Source organism: Plecotus auritus (genome assembly GCF_963455305.1).
Source record: "Plecotus auritus genome assembly, chromosome: 7".
Lineage (NCBI taxonomy): Eukaryota > Metazoa > Chordata > Mammalia > Chiroptera > Vespertilionidae > Plecotus > Plecotus auritus.
The window spans coordinates 93,559,753-93,582,267 of record NC_137774.1 but is presented as its reverse complement, the minus strand read 5'-3'; the positions used below and the strand labels follow the sequence as shown (position 1 = coordinate 93,582,267).

Sequence of the window (22,515 nt, the reverse complement as noted above, 5' to 3'; positions counted from 1 at the left end):
GGAAATGAAAATGTGGACATCAGATCACAAGTGGAACTGAAGGGGGCCCCCATGAAGGAGAGGAGGGGGGAAGTGACTCGGGGACGCCTGAGGGAAGGTCAAAGTGGTGGCATGCACAAGGGTGCGGTGCGAGGCCGCACTCCGCCGCAGTGGAAACTTCGGGAACCCCTTGGGTGGGTTTGCGCTGGTTCCCTGACGGGTGACCTCGGACGTTCTTCACCAGGGTCGGGTAAGGGCATGACATCACTGGGCCAGGCTCTCATTGGCTGCCGCAGCGCGCAGGTGGGAGCGGCCTGGCCCGGGCGCCCGCAGACTGTTCAGTGAGAGGCCAGAGCCGCACGGACCACCACGTCCCGCCTTCTAGGGGGTCACCCGTGGGAAAGTGCGGCCTCGGCGGCGTCTCACGCTCGAGGTGAGGGCGGAAATGTGTGAGGCGGCGCCCGCATGACTGCGTCGCGCGAGGCTGCCCTGCTCTCCGGGTGGCCAGCTCTAGAGCGGCCGGTTGCTCTGAGAACGGGCTGGCGCGGGCGAGCGTCCTGGAGTGCGTGCGCGCGCGCGGTGGTGCGGGGCGCCGCGGGGAGCAGGCGGGCGCGCGCGCATGCTCATTCAGCTGCCTGGAACCCCGCAGCGTCCGGGCCCCGCGTCTGCCACCGTGAGGGGTCGAATGCACTGAGTCGGCGTCTCGCGAGTGTCGTGGGATCCGCCCGAATCCAGAGACGTGCTTTTCCCTGGGCTGCGCGGTCTTGGTTCTCCAGCCTGGGCGCTCCCAGACCGCTTGGGCGCCCCGAGGGAACCGGTTTCCGCAAGCCGGGAACCCTCGTGGAGTCTAGTCTGTTCTCCGCTTAAAGGCGGCGGCCGCCAGGTGGTGCGGAAGATAGCCGCTCGGGTCTCGGAGACTGGGATGGGATGCGGAGATTAACCCCTCGTCATCTCTTCCCACCGCGCCTGCCTTTCTGAACTCCTTTCTTCAGTCACCCCAAATCCCTTGCAAGGACGCCGAGGTTCCCTGTATTCGGCCTTCAGCGTCCTGGTTGAGGGCTCTCTAGTGGTTAGACCATGTTCCCTGTCATTAGGGCTGTGGGTGGGGATAAGAAAAATGGACAGTTGGTGTAGCTGCAGGAGAAAAGGATCTGAGACAGGTTTCCCAGCGTGGTAATTATGAATTATTAGAATGATAAAAATCAACTATTAATGAACGAGCAGAGGCATGCTCCAGGCCCAAGGCTGTGAAGATTTTTGATCTGTAAAGGTCCTGACAGTGATGGGGGCTTGCCTCCCTGTCACTCTCCAAAAAGGGCTGTGCCACACAAGCGCCTCACCTGACTTCTCTAATCAGGAGTCCCTAGGCCTATACCACGAAGATAGGGAAGGCAGGGAGGGACAGCTTCTAGCCCAGGGTTATCATGAACTAGTGGACCTTAGACAATTTAGAAGATGAAAGGACAGGGCATGTCCTAGGAGCCGGCCCAGCAGAGACTGCCTCAGAGAGGTCAGTGTTGAACACAGCCTGGACCTGCTGTTGGAATCAAGGACCGGACACACATGATGGGCTGCAATCTCCCAGGGAGACAGATCCTATATTTATGTGGGTGATGGTAAGTGGATTTAGCCAGAAAAGGTGTCCATATGTGTCTGCAGGGGCTGGAGTGGAGAGCAAGGACAAGGGCAGTTCTGCCTGCTTGGGGATGGCATCAGAGAGGCAATATCTGTGAGGGATCCGTGGGAGGTAAGAGCAAGGCAGGTTGTGGAGCCTTCTGAAGCCAGTCAGAACTATTCCTTCCAGGGGTGGGGTAGGGATGGGCACTATAGAAAGTCAGCCAGCGGGAGAGGGAAGGGGAAATGGAATTTCCAAAAATGCTCGAGAATCTGGGGCAGGAAGAGGATGCAGCCATTTATTTCAGTACCCACTCTCCAGGCCTGGGGAGATGGGAAGAAGGGTAAGCAGACCCAGTAGGGGGAATGGGGGCTGTGGGGGTGTGGGTGGGTTGGAATCTGAGGAGGGTATCCTACTCCTGGAGCCCCTCATGTACTTCCCAGACCCTGGGTCAAAGTGGGGTCAGTTGAATGTTCAGTTAGATGAATCTGCAAGACTACATGGAGTTCTAGGGCACGCAGCCCTGTGCCTGTGAGGTAGATGTTGCAGGAGACCAGGGCTCAACAGTTGCAAGTAGCTCTGGGAGATGTGCCCATGGTCCAGGGGGTCTCCTCAGCCTGCAGTTTGTCCTGGGATTGTGAGGATGGAGGAAACCATGCAGATTGTGTTTCCATTTCAGAGAGTTAGAAAAAAATTTTAAATGTATATTTATTTTTTTAAACAGTGATAACATATACCTTTATTTACTTCGTTGAGTTAGAGAGTTATAAAAATTATTGCTAAAGTAGATATCAGGCAAACAGAAAGGTTCTTTAGAAATCTAGTTGCCTTGGAGTTTATTTAAACTAAGAGAAAAAGATCATAATGTTTTCATGCAGTACATGCTTGGTTCTTTAAATAACAATCATGACAAATAACAGAATTAAGGAATGCTGCACTTGTGATCCATACAAAGCACCAACATTTTGAGTTGTACATAATTTAAAGAAATGTCTCAAACACTTTTTTGAAATTCTGTTATAGCCAATACATAAAGGCATGCCTTAGGTGGGCATAGGAATGCAGTTTAGAAAAGAAAGAAAAAAATCACACTTAATTTCTCTAAAATCACTGAGTAAGAAAAGCAACATTGAACCACTATACTGATTTGACACAACTTCTATACAGTACCTTGACTGAAATCCAAGAGCCAAAAGTTAAGACTCTCCTCCTCTATCTCTCTATATAGACGTGTAATATGCAAGACAGTGGAATGACCGTTGCTATGACACACACTAACCACCAGGGGGCAGACGCTCAACGCAGGAGCTGCCCACAGCCCACAGGGCCTGCTGGCCAACCTCTTTGTCCCTCTCCCCGCCGCCCTGCTGGCAGGCTCCAATTGCCTATTGGGGAACAGGGAACCGGGGGTGGGTGGAGGCGCCAGGCCAAGGTGGGTGTGAGTAAGTGGAGCCCCAATCACCCCTGCACACAGAGGGGTCGGCTGCAGGCAGCTGGCAGCCGGGATCCCTGGATCGCAGGCCAGGCCTAGAGATCCTACCTGTGCTCTAATTTCGTGTGCCGGGACTCTAGTTTTTAATAAACAACTACATGGTATACTTACGACTTACCCCCCTGGATTTTACCTGGAAGTGGCCTTTCAATTTTTTTATTTAAAAGAGGACAGGTTTGGCACTTTTATACTGATGTTACCAAATATTTCTTGGGATCTCAGGAAGATTCATATTCTTTACAGCCTTTACAGCATGGGCTGGAACTCCCTTTAAGCCAGCCTCAGATTTCTCCAGTTAATTTTTTGCATTAATTTATGTAACAATCTCATTCATGTTAGTCTCTAATACCATTCTCCCATCACTATCTCTGCAAGAATGTTGTGAGCCTTGCTTACATGGAAAATGGAATTCAGTTCACAGACATTTTCAAAACACTTGTCCAGTGTTTCCATAAATACTTGAATTATATCTCCAACGCCAAGTTCACTGTCTGAAAAATCCACACAGAAGACAAAATATAACATTGCATAAATGTCTGTAAATCAGTTTGTTGTCAGCTCCTCCAATTAGTAATTATCCTTCCAGGAAATTGCAAACTTTTTCATCTCTCTTAGATACCAAATGGAATGTCTTCCTGATGATTTGCTGCTGTCTATCTTGTCTGCAAGGCTGGTAGAATTTGGAGAGCTGTGGCTTTATGTGGTTATTGAAGATGAGGATTGCCTTGATCATGGCTGAGCTGGGTGGGCCAGGTGAGCGCTGAGGGCCAGGGCTGGAGTGGGCTCTCAGCTTCGCCTCAGGATCTCACTGGTGATCCTTCCCTTAAGAGGGTTTTTAAATTTCAGGGGGCCACCCAAGAGAGCCAGAATAAAGGGTGCAGGTGCCAGGACATTGGAGTAAGCCCTAGACTGGAGGTCCTGATTCCTGGATTCTCTCGTCCAGTGTTCTCAGTGAGACCTCTGGAAAGTCACTACTTGTCTGGGCCTCAGTTTCACCATGTGTAAAATGGTGCATTGGACTTGAGTGTATGTCAGAATCATGGGGGCCATGTAGAGGGACTGATCTGTTTGGTGTTGGGTGGAGTCCTTAAGTCTGCATTTTTTAGCAAGTCATCAGGGCAGTCCCATGAGGGTGCTGTGAGGACCACATGAGGAGAAATGCTGGACTAGGTATCCCTACAATCAGTTCAGACTGACCTCCTGAGGACTGACAGACTGTGTGGGTCATCAGGAAGTGCTGTGGACAGTCAGCGAGTATAAGAACTAATAGGGACACCTCTGGTCATGAAGAGAGATGGACAAGGATTTGAGCTTGTTCTTGAAAATGGATAGAACTTCCAGGAATAATTCCTCTTTTTACCTTGAGCCTCTCCCCAACCCTAGTCAACACAGGAACTTCACCTGTCTAGCCATGACACCTTTCCCTATGTAGTTCAACATAATAACCTCCCCAGCATCCTCTGTGACCCTACCCCCCATAGCCGTCACTGCAGGGATATCCTTGATTTTTCCATTTCTTCATTTACCATGCTATTTATCCCGGAATTAATATTGATTCTACCACCAGTTCTACCAATTCAGGGAACACTCCTACTTCCCTTGCATGTCTGTCTCTCACTTTTGCCAACACAGGGAATTCCCACTTCTATTAGTCCTTGCCCCACCTCTGCTAACAAAAAGGATTCTTATCTCCTCTGTTCATTGGTTAGGATTCAGTTCAGCTATTTGATACAGAAACCCAAACAATAATGGCTTAAATGAAATATAATGGAAATATATTTTTTCCTTAAAAGAAACCTAGAAGTAGGCCATGTAAGATTGGCAGGATGCCCTGGAGGCCAGGGACCAGGTTCTTTTACAGAGAATTTTGTTACCTACCCATCATGTAGCTTCAACTTAATGGTGTAATGTAGTTGCTAGAGCATCAGCTGTAACATCTGCATTCCAGCCAACAGGAAGAAGGAAGGGCTGAAGAAGGGCCTTGCTTCTCCCTTTAAAGACATATTTGGAAATCATACACACAGCCCTTCAGTTATATCTCACCAGACAGAATCTAGTCCTAAGGTTGTAATTGGCTATGCAGGTGGTTCAGAGGTGTAGTTTTTGTTCTGGATGACTGTGCACTCCTCTAAAATTTTGCTGTCCTAATACTAAGGAAGTAGAGAGAGTAGATACTGGGGACAGCCATTGTCTGTGGCGACTGTTCCAACCGCTGTTAAATGGGGCTGTTGACCTGCAGAGTTGGGAGCCTGAACCAGCCAAGGGACTTTCCTCCCCTCTCACTACGTCTTGTGACCCATTCCGAAGATTGGCATAAAATTCATACTTAACCCAAGTTATGTAATTTCACATGATTCCTCCTTGGATCCATCCATCCATCCATCTTGTTTGTACCTTTTTGCTCTTTTGCTTGTTTTGAGCATTTCACACAAATCTCCGCATAGTCTAATTTTACTTTCACAATTCTTTTAACTATTTAGCTAGCTTACAGTATTTCCCAATGCAGTTCATTGGACATCCTTCTGCTTATTCTTGCCTCCTTTCTAGCTGGGGGTAAGGTAGAGTGGGTTTCATATCCAGTGCTCTAGATGGATTACAGACATTGGTACCTTTCTCAGGTTGATGTCTGTCCATAGCTATAATGGTGCCAGAGGCTAAAGCAAACAGCAAAGCAGAGGTTCTTTGGATGAATCTGGCTTTCATTCCAGGGAGACCAAGCATCACACACAGGAGGGATGTTGAGGTGGGGAGAGCTTGCCTGGGATTCCCCCACCTTGACTGGGGATAGTGCAAGCTGGCTACAAGGTTGGCCGCATGGCCAACAGTCCTGTGGACAGCTCGAGCCCCAGGTCAATGTCCACAACATCAGAAACACCAGAGTGGGTTGGTGAGTAGCTCAGACTCAGTGTTACTTTCATGTTTGCGTTTACTGGGGATTTGTTTGCCAGGCACTGGCCTGAACACTTTGCTAAAAAAAAATCATACAATTTAATTTCTGATCACAACATTCCAAGGAGGCACATCCTATTATCCTTACAATTGAACAATCAGGAAATTGAAACGGACATTCAGAGAGGTTAAGCATTTACTTACTTTTATTAGTTGGCTAGTGGAGGCCCTGGACTTTGGATGAGAATTCTGACTTGCTCTGGGGTTGGTGTGCCTCAGAGCCACTCACCTTTTCTCTGACTTCCAGAAAATGAACTCCTAGAGTCCAAGAAAAGAAAAGGGGTGGGGCTGGTACCTACATGAGTTTCCTGGGACAGCTTCTTACCTGCTTCCCACTCGCCCTTTCCCCATCACTGCCATTCCTTCCTCCCTTTCTCTTATGTCTCTCTCAGGCCTCAGTCAAGGATCCTGACTGTCAGACCTTCCAGCCATCTTGGACTGAAAATAGGTCTGGGTGACAGGTGCCTGGGTATTGCTCCAGCATTCTGAAGGGGGAAGGCAAGTGAACAATACCCAACTCTGAGGGAGAGGAAAGGCAGGTAATGGTTTCTGCAGTTTTCAGGGAACTTTCCTCCTCTCCACCTGGGACCTCAAACCTCACCTCACTACCATACTCAGATGGCGCTTCTGACAGCAGGATGGAGTCCTTTTCAGTCAGGCCAGGGCCTGAGGGTGTGAGATGCCCAGCCTCCACCATGGTCAGAGAAAGTTAGCACCCACTGAGTCTCTCCAGCCCATCCTGAACCCACAGGCCACCACAGTGGTCCCTTAGTCTCCAGCCCCATCTTTCTGACCCTTCCCTTACTGTCCCCCATCTCAGTGGCTGCTTCTGAAGCTTTTTTACTCCACCCAGACCACCCCCTTTTTTGGGGCTCCATGATTTTCAGGGATTGAGATTGAAGGGGAAAGGTCACATCTCCCCTAGTTGCTTCTCTGTAGGCTGGAGGACTCTTGGGGGGAAAGTAGGAAGGAGGGCAGGAGGGCCTGATATGCATAGGGACCCTGGGGTTCAAAGACAGTGGAAGGAATTTAAATAATGAGGTGTATATCCTTCACCCAGCTTCTCTGAATATTAACATCTTACATCATCATGATACAATGATCAAAACTAGGAAATGGCCCTAACTGGTTTGGCTCAGTGGATAGAGCATCAGCCTGTGGGCTGAAGGGTCCCAGGTTCGATTCCGGTCAAGGGCATGTACCTTGGTTGTGGGCACATCCCCAGTAGGAGGTGTGTAGGAGGCAGCTGATCAATGTTTCTCTCTCATCGATGTTTCTAACTCTCTATCCCTCTCCCTTCTTCTCTGTAAAAAATCAATAAAATATACTTAAAAAAAAACTAGGAAATGAACATTGATTGATACAATACTATGAAAAAAATCTACCAATCTTATTCAACTCTGCCAATTGTTTTATTAGTGGCCTATTTTTGGTCTAGGAGCCAATCCAGGATCACCCATTCTACTTAGTTGTCATGTCTCCTTAGTTTCCTCCAGTTTAGACAGTTCATCCTCAGTTGTTCTTGGTTTCTCATGACCTTGACACATTTGAAGAGGACTGGCTAGTTATTTTGTAAATTGTTCCTCAATATGGATGGTATGATACTTCCTCATAATTAAATTAAGTTTATTCACCCTTGGCCGGAATACTGCAGAAGTGATGCTGTGCCCTTCACAGTACCCATATCAGGAGGTACAGGATGTGGATATGACTATTTTTCATTCAAGAGACATTATATTATTTTCTATATATTAATAACAATCTTAAATCAGTATACCTCATTTCTCCTCTCCTGGCCTTTATGTTTTTGTTGCTATGCATTTTACTTTTATGTATGTTTTGAACTCCAATACATAGTTATTGCTTTTGTTTAAACAGTCAATTATCTTTAGCAGATCTGTCTCTCTCTCTCATTTCCCATGTATTTATCATTTTCTGCGCTCTTCAATCCTTTTTGTAGATTCAGATTTCCATCTGATATGGTTTTCCTTCTGCCTAAAGGAGGTCCTTTAACTGTTCTTGTAATGAGAGGCTTCTGGTAATAAATCATTTCAGTTTCTGTATGTCTAAAAGTGTCTTTATTTGCCTTCCTTCTTTCAAAGATATTTTTGCCAGGTGTAGAATTCTAGGTTGACAGAGTTTTTCTTTCAATACTCTATTGCTACACAATTTCTGTTTTGTTTCCCATGAGAAATCTCTTGTCATCCTTATCTTTGTTACTTTGTATATAACCAATCTTTTTTCTCTGGCTGCTTTTAAGATTTTCTTTTTATCACTGGTCTTAAACTGTAATGTGCTTCCGTGCTGTCATCTTCATGTTTTTTATGCTTGGAGTTCATTGAATTTCCAGTATCTGTGAATTTGTAGTTTTTACTGAATTTGGAATTCTTTTTCAGCCAATATTTCTTTAAGTGCTTTTTTCCCTGCCACCCATCTTTCTCTCCTTTTTATAACTCCAAACATAGATATTAGGTGTAGAGGGCTACCTGGGAAGGCACATGGGCATTTCTTTAAATTGTTGTCAGCTGAGCCCGAGGTGACTAGCAGAGCCGCTTCTAGGTTATGCCCTCCCCAAGAAGGTGGGGGGCGTTATCAGTACTGACTTTTTACCTTTGTCCAGGTGCCAGAGAGGGGGAGCGGGCTTTGATATGTAAATCCAGGCAAGCACCAGGAATACTAGGGCCTACTCAAGAATGCAAATAAGCTCCTTTGATCCTAAGTTTTGGTGATACTTCCTGGTATTTGGGGGTATAAAATAAATGTGCTGCGTGGGCTCCGGGGTCGCTGCCTCTCCATCAGAGAGGATGGCGTCCCACCTGGCTCCCAGCTTTGTTTCTATCTTTCTATCTGGTCTCTTTCTTTTATTTCTTAATCCCCAGCTCCTCCACTCAGAATTGGACCCGTTCCTTTTCCATGCTGATGCGGAAAAGAGAGAACACCTCTACAATTAGGCCATTTAACTTACCTCATAGCTCCAATTTTTAAAATTTTTTTTTGTTTTTACTCTCTGTGTTTCCTTTTGTATAGTTTCTGTCGCTGTACCTTTAATTTCAATAATTTTTGTTTTACAATATACAATATGGCTAATCCCATCTATGTACTTTTAACTTCACACATTGAAGTTTTTATCTCTAGAACTTTGATGTGTGTTTCTGTTTATTCTTTTTTTTCGGTCTATTCTTATATTTTGTATAGGTTTAGCTATAAAAATGTTGATGCTTTGTAAATTGGTGCATAGGTATTAATAACTCATATCTTCATATGTGTTATATCTTCAAAATAAATTATTTTATTTGTTACTATTTTATTGAGGATTTTTATGTCTATATTCATGAGGGATAATGTTTTATAGTTTTCTTGTAATGTCTTTGTCTCATTTGCATAGCCTTCCTCATCATCAGTGTCCCATGCCAGAGTAGAACATCTGTTACAATTAATGAACCTATATTGACACATCATAATTATATTCAAAGTCCATAGCTTATAGTACAGTTCACTCTTGGTGTTGTACATTATATTGGTTTGGACAAATGTACAATGACATGTATCTGTCATTATGGTATCATACAGAGTATTTTCACTGCCCTAAATATTCTCTGTGCTTTACCTATTCATCACTGTCCCCAGCCCTAACTCCTGGAAACCAATGATATTTTTTACTTTTTTCACAATTTTGCCTGTTTCAAAATGTTATATAGTTGGAATTATACAGTATGTAGCCTTTTCAGGTTGGCTTCTTTCATGTAGAAATATACATTGAAGTTTTCTTCCTGTCTTTTCATGGCTTGATAAATTATTTCTTTTTATCACTGAACTAGAGGCCTGGTGCAGGGATTCCTGCGCCAGTGGGGTCCCTTGGCCTGGCCTGCTCGCTCTCACAATCTGGGACCCCTTGGGGGATGCCGGACTGCTGGTTTCAGCCTGATCCCCACAGGCCAGGCTGAGGGACCCCACCAGTGCATGAATCCAGCCTCTAGTATGCATATAAGATATTTGGTTAATCTCTTCCTGCCCTCCCCCCTCCCCCCTTACCTCTGAGATTCATCAGTCTGTTCCATGTTTCTATGCCTGTGTGTTAAGTGTCTGCCCCCTGGTGGTCACTGTGCATCATAGCAACCGGTTGTTCTGGTCGTTCCACCAATACGGTGGCTTAAGCTTTTATTATATCTTATTAATAAAAGCCTATGTGGTCATCATGCCCTCATGCCGTGACACCCTCACACTGCAATGAGTGATCACCAGGAGGCTGCGTGCAGGGCTGCGTGCACGTGTGGGTGGACGGGGGCTTGTTGCTGTGTGCATGGTGTGGAGGCGGGTCCTGTGTCTCTGTGCAGCGAGGCCTGGGGGTCTCGCAGCTCCGGCCTGCCTCTTTGGGGCAATCCGTCGAGGAGCCCCGGATGGGTGAGCAGGGCCTACCTCTTTGGGATGATCGATCGTGCGGCTCCCACACTGTGAGAGGGCACAGGCCAGGCTGGGGGACCCCCCCGAGTGCACAAATTTTGTGCACCAGGCCTCTAGTCTACACTAATAAAAGAGAAATATGCAAATTGACCATACTTCCACAACACCCATCAGCCAATCAGGAGCGAGTATGCAAATGAACACACCAAAGATGGCGGGTTACTTTGCATACGTAGGCGCGGAGCGGCTGGGCAGGGCGGGACGCCTGTTATGAGGGGAAAGGCAGGGGGCAGAGGAAGCTACAGGAGCGGTGCTCCGGCTGGGAGTGAAGACTTGCAGGCTCCTGGGCAGCTGGGAGCGAGGACTTGCAGGCTCCTGGGTGGCCAGGAGCGAAGACTTGCAGGCTCCCGGGCAGCTGGGAGTGAAGCCAGGGAAAGGAAGGCCTATTCTTGCATGAATCTTCGTGCAGCAGGCCTCTAATAAATATATAAAAGCCTAAGTGACCGTTCAACCGGTAGCTATGATGCACATTGACCACCAGGGGGCAGATGCTCAATGCAGGAGTTGCCCCTTGGTGGTCAGTGTGCTCCTACAGGAGTGCGCTGCTCAACCAGAAGCCAGGCTCATGGCTGGCGAGCTTAGCGGCAGTGGCAGGAGCCTCTCCTGCCTCTGTGGCAGTGCTAAGGAGCAGCGAGCCAAGTGGTAAGGAGCAGCAAGAAGGTGGGCAGTAAGGAGCAAGGGATCCTGGATTGCGAGAGGAATGTCCAACTGCCAGCTCCCCACAGGCCTAAGCCGGCCGGTGGACATCCCCCAGCCTGCGAACTGTAGGGTCCCAGGTTCGATTCTGGTCAAGAGCACATGCATGGTTGTGGGTTAGATCCCCAGTGGGGGGTGTGCAGGAGGCAGCCGATCAATGATTCTCTCTAACCATTGATGTTTCTATCTCTCCCTCTCCCTTCCTCTCTGAAATCAATAAAAAACAAAACAAAACAAAAAAACCATAAATTCATAAATGGTAGCATTCATTTTTCTAGCTTCATGTGAGCATTCCTCCTAAGAGGATAAATCCCATACTTAATTTATTAGAGTATTAGTCCTGATAGTGTATGAAGTCATATTGCAGACAAAAACAGGCAAGATCTCTCTCATTCCCTCCCATTTTTCTTTCTCAAGCTACAGTTTTTGGATTAAATCATAAAGCCTATGATGAATTTATAGAAACTGTACTAAAGCCGTGGTGATAAAATGAAACTGCCAATAAGAAAGTTAGAAACAAAACTGGCTGCCACTTAGTGTGAGCTAAGCACTTGATTGTCCCTAGAAGTATTATGCATGCATAAAACAAAGGAGAAAAACAGAGATAGATTGATTGATGGAAAAAACTTCACATGGAAACAGACTTTTCAAAAGTTGATTAATATTTTACCCCTGACATTTCCATATCATACACATACTGTAGACATACAGATGGCAAACAGATACATGAAAAGGTGCTAACATCACTAATCATTAGGGAAATGCAAATCAAAATCACAATGAGATATCAATACCTATTAGAATGACTATTATAAAAAATGCAAGCAATAACAAGTGTTGGTGAGGATATGGAGGAAAGGGAATCCTTATGCACTGTTGGTGGGAATGTAAATGGCACAGCCACTATGGAAAACAGTATAGAGGGTCCTCAAAAAATTAAGCAGAACTATCATATGATCCAGCAATTCTACGTTTGGGTATTTATCAAAGGAAACAAAAACACTAACTTGAAAAGATGCCTGAACCCTCATGTTTATTGCAGCATTACTTACAATAGCCAAGACATGAAAACAACCTAAATGTTTGGTTGAATGGATAAAAAAAATGTGGACATGTGGGAGGCAGCTGTTGGATGCTTTACTCTCACATGCCTGTTTCTCTCCCTCTCCCTTCCCCTCTCTCTCAAAATGAGTAAAAAATCTTTTTAAGAATAGCTTATTTGATTATTTAGAATGTATGTTACTGTCGCTTCCCTTAAATTATTTTTTGAGAAATACATTATTCATAAAAAGTATGGAAAACACACACATGATTAAAGAATAATAAAAAACATCCATATATCCACTACACAGCTTAGGAAATTGAGCATCACATACTTAGAGACCCCCTAGATGCTTCTCACTAATTGCATGTAGCTCCTTCCTTTGGAATAACTGCTATCCCGAAGTTTGTATTAATAAGTACTTTGATTTTCTTTATGGTATTATCATACACATGTGGAATATTAATCAAAATATTGATTGGATTAGCCTTTAAAAGTCATATAAATGGAGTTGCACTGTATATATTCCACTGTGAACTAATTCTTATCCTCATTATTACCCTATTTCTTTTAAAAAATATATATTTTATTGATTTTTTTACAAAGAGGAAGGGAGAGGGAGAAAGAGTTAGAAACATCGATGAGAGAGAAGCATCAATCAGCTGCCTCCTGCACACCCCCTACTGGGGATGTGCCTGCAACCAAGGTACATGCCCTTGACCGGAATCGAACCTGGGATCCTTGAGTCCGCAGGCTGACGCTCTATCCACTGAGCCAAACCAGTTAGGGCTACCCTATTTCTTGATTTTTAGATGTGATCATGTTCCACCATCTCCCACCAATACCAAAATTCTCTCCATTACTGCTTTATTTTTTTCTACAAAATGTCCAGAAATGACAACAGTTGTAACATCTCTTGCTTCTCACATTACTCCATATATTGATGTAGGACCCAATATTGAAGGTACTTCCCATTGTTAGTAATCACTTCCAATACTTCTATGAGCATGTTGTCAAATCTCCCCAGTTCTGGGATCCTTCTCCCCTCCCTTTTCTAACATAGCTGCGGTGTCCAGTATAAGGGTGGGCAGTTCTCCAGCATCTTTGACTACTGGGGTTGGGGATGAGCCCACTAGCATGCCATCTGGTTCTCCTAATTCTATCACCAGAGGGACCATCTCCATTAGCTTTGTTTGACAAACACATAAAGACCCATCAGGGATTTGATTCTGTCTGCTGATGTCATTGATGGATTTTTTTTCTTAAATATATTTTTATTGATTTCAGAGAGAAAGGAAGAGGGAGAGAGAGAGAGAAACATCCTATATAATAAAAGGCTAATATGCAAATTGACTGAATGGCAGAACAACCGGTCGCTATGACATGCACTTACCACCAGGGGGCAGGCCCCCTGGTGGTCAATGTGCTCCCACAGGGGGAGCACCACTCAGCCAGAAGCCCTGAACTGGGCTCACAGCTGGCAGGCCGGTGAGCACAGCGGCAGTGGTGGGAGCCTCTCCCACCTCTGCGACAGCGTTAAGGATGTCCGACTGCTGGCTTAGGCCTGCTCCTCGTGGGGAGCAGGCCTATACCTTTAGTAGGACATCCCCCAAGGGCTCTTGGAGTGCAAGAGGGTGCAGGCTGGGCTGAGGGCCCGCCCCCTCGAGTTCACAAATTTCGTGCACCGAGCCTCTAGTCAATGATGAAAGAGAATCATTGATCAGCTGCCTCATGTATGCTCCCTACTGGGGATTAAGCCCACAACCCAGGCATGTTCCCTGACCGGAAATCGAACTGTGACTTCCTGGTTCGTAGGTTGATGCTCAACCATTGAGCCACACTGGCTGGGTATTGATGCATTTTGATTAGCATAAACTGCCGGAGCCTGCCGGCATCAGTCGAACAGTACCTGCAAGGGGGGGAGAGGATGAGAAAAGACAGACAGAAAACAGAATGGGATCGGGAGGACTGTAGCACTTCCCGCTTACAGTCCCGAGTTTATTTCTCACCATACATTTATACAGGGTCAGTTACATTCCACACAATACATCATTCCTGGTATGTGGTAAACATAATTATACCCCTTTGCTTTAGGTTTCCTACTGATCTTTACACAAAGTTCCTTATCTTGGCTAAGATTCCAATGGCTAAACCTGTACAAACACCTTTGACGCCACCTAAGTTCCTTTCTATGAGATAGTCTAGCTATGCTTCTTGCTTAAGGACAATTACGCTTATAAATCAACTGTGCTTGAAGATTAACTAAGCTCTAGGGGGCAGAATGTGTGATTACTAAACTATTGTGCTTAAGGGTCTCTAAGCCTAAAAGGGGGCAGGATGCATGACTAACCTTGGGAACAGGCAGGCCACTTTGTGAAACCTGCCCTCTCAGGACTTTGTCAACTGAGGTCACTCCCAACAATAAACCATAACCACTGTCAGGATCCCAGCTCTGGTAGGTTTTGTTATTGCTCAACATATTTACTTTCCCTCTCTCTAGTAGATTGTACCTTCTCTCCCCACTGATATTAAGCTTGGTGTCAGACCTCCCTGATGAAGGGTTTTATATCCCTGTCTTGTTAAACTCAGGTGCAACCATGTGACTTGCTTTGGACAACTAAATGTGGGTGGAAGGGATGCATGTCATCTCTGGAAAGCAGCTTAAACAGCCAACTTGTGGTTTTGCCATCTGTCATTTCCTGCTGTCACGAGACTGATAATGTCCCAGGTAGAGACTGCTCCATCAACCTGGGTACTCAAGTAAAGATGACATAGAGGACAGCACAGATGTTGAAATGGGCAAGTACTATAAGTGAGAAATAAACCTTTGCTATTATAAGCCACTGAGCTTTAGGATTGTTGATTATCTTAGCATAACATGATATCTCCTGACTGACATACCAACCATCACTATCACTGGTTTCCACTTGCCTCACACCCAAGTACCAGTTACTCATCTGTCATCATGCAAATCAACATTGCCCTATCCCACCCACCATGACTTCAGAGACAACTCTGGTCAGTATCTCGACTCCCACCCCCTCACACCATCAACTGCATCCAAAATTCAGATCATGACAGTGGAGAGGGTGGTGAACATACTGGTCTAACATTCGCAACCACCCCTGACTCTCTCCTGTGGAGAGAAGGAGTGATCTATTCCTGGCTTTATTTCAACATTTTGTCCATAGTCCTTTACATTTCAAGGATGGTCCCAGTCTGTACTTCCCTGGATTCACAGCTTCCCCAGTGCCTGGGAGAAAGCCCCATGCCCCTCACTGTTCTCATGTGAACCCCTCTATAATGTTACCTCGCCTGTGGAGTAAGGTGCTGTGAAAGGGCCCAATGGTGGATGTAACTAATGATTGGGCTAACCTCAACATCTTTAGCCTCCAGTCTTCCCACCTCTGCCCATGTCCCCTAACCAGGAGCCCTTTTGTCCCTCTCAAACTTTGGTTGGGACCATATTTATTTCTGGAGCCACCTCTGGGTCTGGGTTGTATGTGAATGCCCATCCCGTATGGTTCAGGGTTCGGGATCTAGAGAAGGGGCTGCACGCAAATGAGATGAGACAAGAAATAATAATTTGGAAATATTGGGAGCCAGGCAGGCAAGCCCAATGCAAGAGAAAGGACTTCCACTGGTGCCCAGGCCTCGCTAACCTTTTATTTAATTTTGGATACACATCTTGCCCTTAGGCAGGTAATTGCGGTAACAGACAGACTATCCTAAAGGTCAGTAAATATTAGAAAGATTTACTCTGAGACTATTTGGTCAGGAAATTGCTCGAGCCCCCATTGTCTGGACTAAACAATCGATGCATAGTTCTGGCCCTTGCCAGGGGCTCAAGGTCACCAGTGTTCCAGGATCCTTGTTTACACTTATCTGATAGTGAAGACTTGGGTGGCTTCCTGCAGTTGTATGTGGACAGCCTAGAGGAAAGTAAGGCTGGACCCCAAAATGGGGTGGGGTTGGGGCTTTCTTGGACAGTAGAAAGAAGACTACAGTGGTCTTATCTTGTTTTTAAAATCCCCATGCGAGGATATTTTTCCATTGAGTTTTAGACAGAGTGGAAGAGAGAGAGGGAAAGACAGAGAGAAATATTGATCTGAAATGTGAGAGAAACACATCGATTGGTTGCCTCCTGCACACACCCTCACCAGAGCCTGGGTCCAGGGAGGAGCCTGCAACCGAGGTACATGCCCTTGACCAGAATCGAACCTGGGACTCTTCAGTCCACAGGCTGACACTCTATCCACTGAGTCAAACCAGCTAGGGCACAGCAGTATTATCTTGACCATCTCCTCCCTAAACTAGGTGAGGGCTCCCCTGGCCACTGACCTATCTGAGAGTGCAAAGATATAACCTTTCTCTCCCCCTTATAGGCAGGCATTCAAAAGACTGTAATTTCTGCCACTAAATGATAATTAAGAGCCATGGGAGAGCTATTGGTAGTAAGTGCCATTATATTTCAGGAGTGGGTAAGTTCACTTCCTGATCATACATGGCTTCCTGGTGGGAGGAGATAAAGGAGAAAAGCAGTAAATGATGGGTAGGGGTTTCATAGAAAGAAAGAGAAAGGGATATTGGGAGGGCATTCCTGGTGCAGGAAATAGCTCAGGCAAAGGCCCGGAAGTAGGAAAGCCTAGAGGCCTGCTGGTTGGAGCAGAAGGAAGTTTGGGAAGCAGAGGGAAATAAAGTTGAAAGGATGGATGGGAAGGAATCAGGGAGCCCGAAGTTGGATCAGGATCCATCTTCCAAGGAGACTAGTGTCCCTTACAACAAGGGTCCGTTCATGTCTGTGTCCTTAACACAGTAGCTCAAATTTTGTGCTTTGTTTACATTTCAGTCAGCCCTAGTGCTTGACCACATAGCCCTAGTCCCACAGAAACTCCTGAAAAACAACAAAACTTTCCAAAAACGAGTATTTTAATGCTTCACAAACTGATAAAATGTGTTAATAAATCAAAATGGAGGACCCCAAGAATGGCCTGGCTCTCTGTCAGCTCCCTCCCTGGGCTGCATCTGTGGTATTTGCTGTCTAGCTCTGAGCTTCACCTCATTGTAAGGTCCAAGGCACAGGAAACGGGAGTCGGAGACCAAGGCATGTTAAAGAGGAAGTTTATTCCACACTAACGAGCGAGATTCATTACGGAAGAGGGTAGAAAAACCAGGATTAGAGGAGGGGGAGAAGGAGAAGGAAGGACCCAGCCCGACTGCCTTGCAGACTGGGGAGACAGCAACACATGCAGTGGTGAACACGCCTTTTGAGGGGAGGAACAGGAAGGGGTTGGGCCCAGGACGGTAGAGGAAGGAGTGGGACCCCAGGGCACTTGGCACACGCTGATTGGTGGTTCAATGTCTCAGGGATGTCCTGGCGCAGACGCCGGTTATTTCATACTCCGCCCACCAGTTGGGGGAAGGGAGGATCTATCATTCCAGGCTTTTGGTGATATTAAAAAAATTGAGAGTCCGGGCAAGGTCAGGGGGTGAAGGTTCATTTTCCATAGCTACTCCCTGCTGAGAGGGGGCGTCATCAGGGGTGTCTACCCGGGGTCTCAAGGATTCTGGTGACATAGGTGTCTCTAGGTTCTGAATTCAAGGCCAGATAGATCTTTCCCACCTTTTGGTTGGTGAACACCTGCATTCTGTTCTGCAAAAAAACCCTAGTGAAACAGCACATAAGACAGGGGCTAAAGAGCAAAATTAAAGGAATAGATACCAGTGGGCATAATGATGGGAGGAGCCATGGGGTAAGTGAGCGAAAAACAGGGAGTGTTTCCGTGCTGGACGAGGGGTGCAGCAGCATGGTTTCCCCAAGGGACTGGTTGGTGAAGTCTCGAGAGTGATCCTGTTGAGTCACTTGGGAGGTAAAAGCTGGTCCTGAGGCTGCCACAGTGTCACTTGTCTGGTTTTGCTGCTTTTCTGGGCCTGGAGCTGAAATACAACCTGCGGGTAAGGTTCTTGAGGAGGACTGAGTTCCCCGGCTGGAGGGCTGGTCCTCAGGAGTCTTGGTTGGCTGGTTCTGGCCTGGGCAGAAACCTGTCAGCGTGTTCCCGGAGCAGTTGCCTGAGTAAGGGCAGGTATGGAAGATAAGTAGCCAGGAGAGGAGGGTCAGTAGGGAAGGGTCTCCCATATAGGAGTTCAACAAGGGCTTAAGAAGGTGGGGCTCCTTGGTATAGCCTGGATTCCGGTCAGGGCCATGGGCAGGAGTTCCGGCCAGGAGCTGCGAATTTCTAGAGAGAGTTTAGTTAGATGGTCTTTTAGGAGGCTGTTGATCCTCTCGATCTTACCTGATGATTGTGGGCGGTAGGGTATGTGCAGTTTAGTTAAGTCAGGATTAGAGAGAGGAAAATCTGAGAGTCCCGCCCGAGGTTGAGTGAGGGCCTCTGACGACCTCGGGGCAGGAGTGTGTTGCCGCAGGTTGGGTGGAGGCAGCGGGGAAGGAGAGTGGCCAGGTTCAGGGCTGGGGACTGGATCAGGGAGATGTCAGGATTCTCCAGGAACAGGAGATGGAGTTCCTGCATGCGAGAGGGGGCAAGGAGAGATAAGGATCAGTGGGACAGAAGATCCTGTAGTCTATGGGTGGAAAAGACCTGTAAGGGTTGCTGGAGGCAGATCTTCTGGGCCTCCTTGGTGAGAGGGTGGCTGCAGCCAGAGCCCGGAGGCAGGGCTGCCATCCCCAAACCGTGGGATCAAGCTGTCTGGACAGGTAGGCTACGGGGTGAAGGCTGGCCCTGGGGGCTGGGTGAGGACCCCCATAGCTATTCCCTGTCTTTCATCAGTAAATAGTTGGAAAGGCCTAGAGATGTCTGGGAGAAAGAGTGAGGGAGATGCCAGAAGGGTATCCCTGGAGCTTAGAAAAAGCCCAGAGAACGAGGGAGGGTGAGGAGAGGGGGCCTACTGGTGTTTCTTTAGCGGCCTGGTATAGGGGCTTAGCTCAGAGAGCAAAATTTGGGACCCAATGGCGAAAGAATCCTACCAGCCCTAGAAAGGACAAGATCTGTTCCTCAGAAGTGGGAGGCTGTAGGTCTTGTATTGCTTGCATTTTTTAAAAAAAATAAATCTTTATTGTTCAGATTATTACAGGTGTTTCTCTTTTTTCCCCCCCATAGCTCCCCTCCACCTGATTCCCCACCCCACCCCATGCCCTTACTGTCTTCATCCATAGGTGTAAGATTTTTGTCCAATCTCTTCCCGCACCCCTCACACCCCCTTCCCCCTCAGAATTGTCAGTCCACTCCCTTTCTATGTTCCTGATTCTATTATATTCCCCAGTCCATTCTGTTCTTCAGATTTTTTATTCACTTGAATTTTAGATTCACTTGTTGGTAGGTATGTATTTGATGTCATTTTGTTGTTCATAATTTTTATCTTTACCTTTTTCTTCTTCTTCCTCTTCTTAAAGAATACCCTTCAGCATTTCATGTAATCCTGGTTTGGTGGTGATGAACTCCTTTAGCTTTTTCTTGTCTGTGAAGCTCTTTATCTGACCTTCAACTCTGAATGATAGCTTTGCTGGGTAGAGTAATCTTGGTTGTAGGTTCTTGCTGTTCATCACTTCGAATATTTCTTGCCACTCCCTTCTGGCCTGCATAGTGTCTGCCGAGAAATCAGCTGACAGTCGTATGGGTGCTCGCTTGTAGGTAACTAACTGTTTTTCTCTTGCTGCTTTCAAGATTCTCTCTTTGTCTTTTGCCCTTGGCATTTTAATTATGATGTGTCTTGGTGTGGTCCTCTTTGGATTCCTCTTGTATGGGGTTCTGTGTGTTTCCTGAACTTGTAAGTGTTTTCTTTCACCAGGTAGGGAAAGTTTTCTGTCATTATTTCTTCTAATAGGTTTTCAATGTTTTGCTCTCTCTCTTCTTCTGGCACCCCAAAAATTCGGATGTTGGTACGCTTAAAGTTGTCCCAGAGGCTCCTTACACTATCTTCATATTTTTGGATTCTTTTTTTTGTTTGTTTTTCTGGTTGGGTGTTTTTTGTTTTCTCATATTTCAGATCTTTGGTTTGATTCTTGGGATACGTTGATCTACAGTTGAGCTTCTGTATATTCTTTATTTTAGACAGTGTATGCTTAGTTTCTGACTGGTCCTTTTCCATTTTTTTGGCATTCTCATTAAGGTCCTTGAAGGTCTCACTAAGCTCCTCGGAGGTCTCATCAAGTTTCTCGGCGGTTTTTAGAAGATTCTTGTGTAACCTTATAAATGTGGTTCTGAACTCTATGTTGTCCAGTAGTTTGCTTTCCTCCATTTCTTTCATTCGTGACATGTTTCTTTCTCTCCACATTTTGCTGCTTCCCTGTGTTGATGAAGTGGCTTTGTGTGGCAGGTGATCTATAGGGGCCAGTAGCTCAGCCTCCCCAATCACCTGAGGTGGACGCCTTTGGTACACCCCTTTGTGGGCTGAGTGCAAAGTCTTGGTTTAGTTAAGCCTTGATTGCTGTTGGTACACTGGGAGGAATTGACCTCCAGGCCAATTGGCTGTGAGGACCCGCTGTGTCTATAATGGAAGAACTGCTGCACTGGAGACACGCTTATGGTGCAGGACTTGTTTCAGTGGGGCTTTGGTGCTCACTGAGTCTGCCTCTTGAATGTGTCACTTATGGATGTGAGGAGTTGAAATCTGGTGTCTCACACTGACCACTAGGTACACTGGCTTCTGGATCTCCAATGGGGTGCAGGTCGGCTACTGTCTGAGGCCACCCAGCAGGAGCTACAGCGAGAACTACAGTTTTCTCCTCTTTGCTTGGGGTTTGGAGGTTTTGGAGCTGTCTGGCAGGGGCTGCAAGTTTGCTAGGTTAAGCTGTGATAGGGCAGGTCATTCATATGCTAAAGCCACTGCTTGGAGCTTGGGTGGGTTTGTAGATTATGCGGGGCGGGGTCTCAGGGTGTCACTAGGCTAGGGCGTGGCAAACAGTGATGGCTGCCAGTTAGCCGGTTCTGCTCTGCATCTCCGACCGTGTCCCCGCGCCCCACGCCCCAGCACAGTGAACAATTATTGCTGGGTGCAGCCCTGCTAGCAAGCCTCCCTCACTTTCCGACCCAATGGCAGACAGTCCAGCTTCTCCCCGTAGGAGTTTGGGTCCCCCGTGTCTCCCCAGAAACTGGAGTTTGGAGTAATCGGGAGCTTGTCTCCCTTCGGGTTGAAAAAAGCAGCGCTCCCAGTCGCCTGTCGCCAGCCCGATTTGTGCGCCTCTGTACCTCAGCTTTTCAGCGCTTGTGCACCTCTCAATGCTGTTTTCTCTTTCCTTCTAGTTGTAGAACTTCCACTCAGCCAGCTTTCCCATGGTTCTGGGTGATAGACGTTTTGTCTTTTAGTTGTAGTTTTGAAATTGTTGTGCGAGGCAGCAGTTTAGATGTTTACCTACACCGCCATCTTGGATCCTCTGCTTGCATTTTTAAAACTGCCACTTTTTCCTAGAGGTAAAGATCTAAGTTTCTGATAAGCCTGTGCCAGCAAGAAAGTTGTTCTCTAGGGAGGGTGGAGTGGGGGAGGGGGCAGGGTGAGAAGCACTGAGGCCAGAGCAGTTTTCAGAGCATTAAAGGGTGATTTGCCGTCAGTACCCATGACTGAGATCATGGAAGGGAAGTGTAGCCCGGACAAAGGAGGGCAGGACAGAGAAGGTAGCCCCCGTATTGACCAGAAAGGAGACCTGCTTACCCGCTACCTTGAGTGTTACCCTGGGCTCAGCAAGTGTGATGGGGGTCGTCGAGTCTGGGCATCTTCAGTCTTTGGCCAGTCCCAGCATGGCGAAAGGTGGGTCATGACCTGGAAGGGCAGCTCCTCTACGCTGAGACGCAAAGGGCCCATCACTTTTCTAGGGGCAGTCACTTTTACTGCACGCTGGGCAGGGCTTGGTTGGAGCCAGGGGCCGGGGCACTGCTTTGCCCAATGGCCTTCATTTCCGCACTTGAAGCATCTTCCAGGTGGCATTCGTCCTCTCGTTGCACCCCCACCACGCACAGTCCCCTTTGGACCATGCATGGCTGCCGTCGGCCTCAGAGCTGCTACCAAGGCTTGGGTTTGCAGATTCACCTTTTGTAGAAGGCGGGCTTACTCTGCCTGCTCCTCACAGGCATTAAAAACCTTAAATGCCATATTCACTGAATCTGGGTCTGAGAAGGCATTAGGGGAGGGGATGGCGGAGCAGGCGGCGGGCCATGGGCCAGAGGAGGAGGAGTGCAGCGGCAGGTGGCCACACCAAGCCGGGCCTGTCGGGGTGGGCTGTGGGAGGTCTCAGTAACTTTAAAGAGAGGGGTTGGACTTGCTGTACCAAGA

The 22,515-nt window shown here is 47.0% G+C and overlaps 1 protein-coding gene and 1 pseudogene across 2 annotated transcripts in view; one reads left to right on the top strand and one right to left on the bottom strand.

Moving 5' to 3' along the window:
• Window positions 1-324: 324 nt before the first annotated feature.
• MUC3A (mucin 3A, cell surface associated) overlaps window positions 325-22,515 on the top strand; it is a 56,164-nt gene continuing 33,973 nt past the window's right edge. The window contains exon 1 of the mRNA XM_080682765.1: window positions 325-412. The gene's annotated coding sequence lies outside the window, so the exon portion shown is untranslated. The remainder of the gene's footprint in view (window positions 413-22,515) is intronic.
• Window positions 3,243-3,819, bottom strand: LOC308255393 (AP-3 complex subunit sigma-1-like; annotated as a pseudogene). Its single transcript has 2 exons — window positions 3,483-3,819; window positions 3,243-3,375 (listed from the first exon to the last, which is right to left on the bottom strand). The product of its transcript is annotated as an AP-3 complex subunit sigma-1-like (transcript).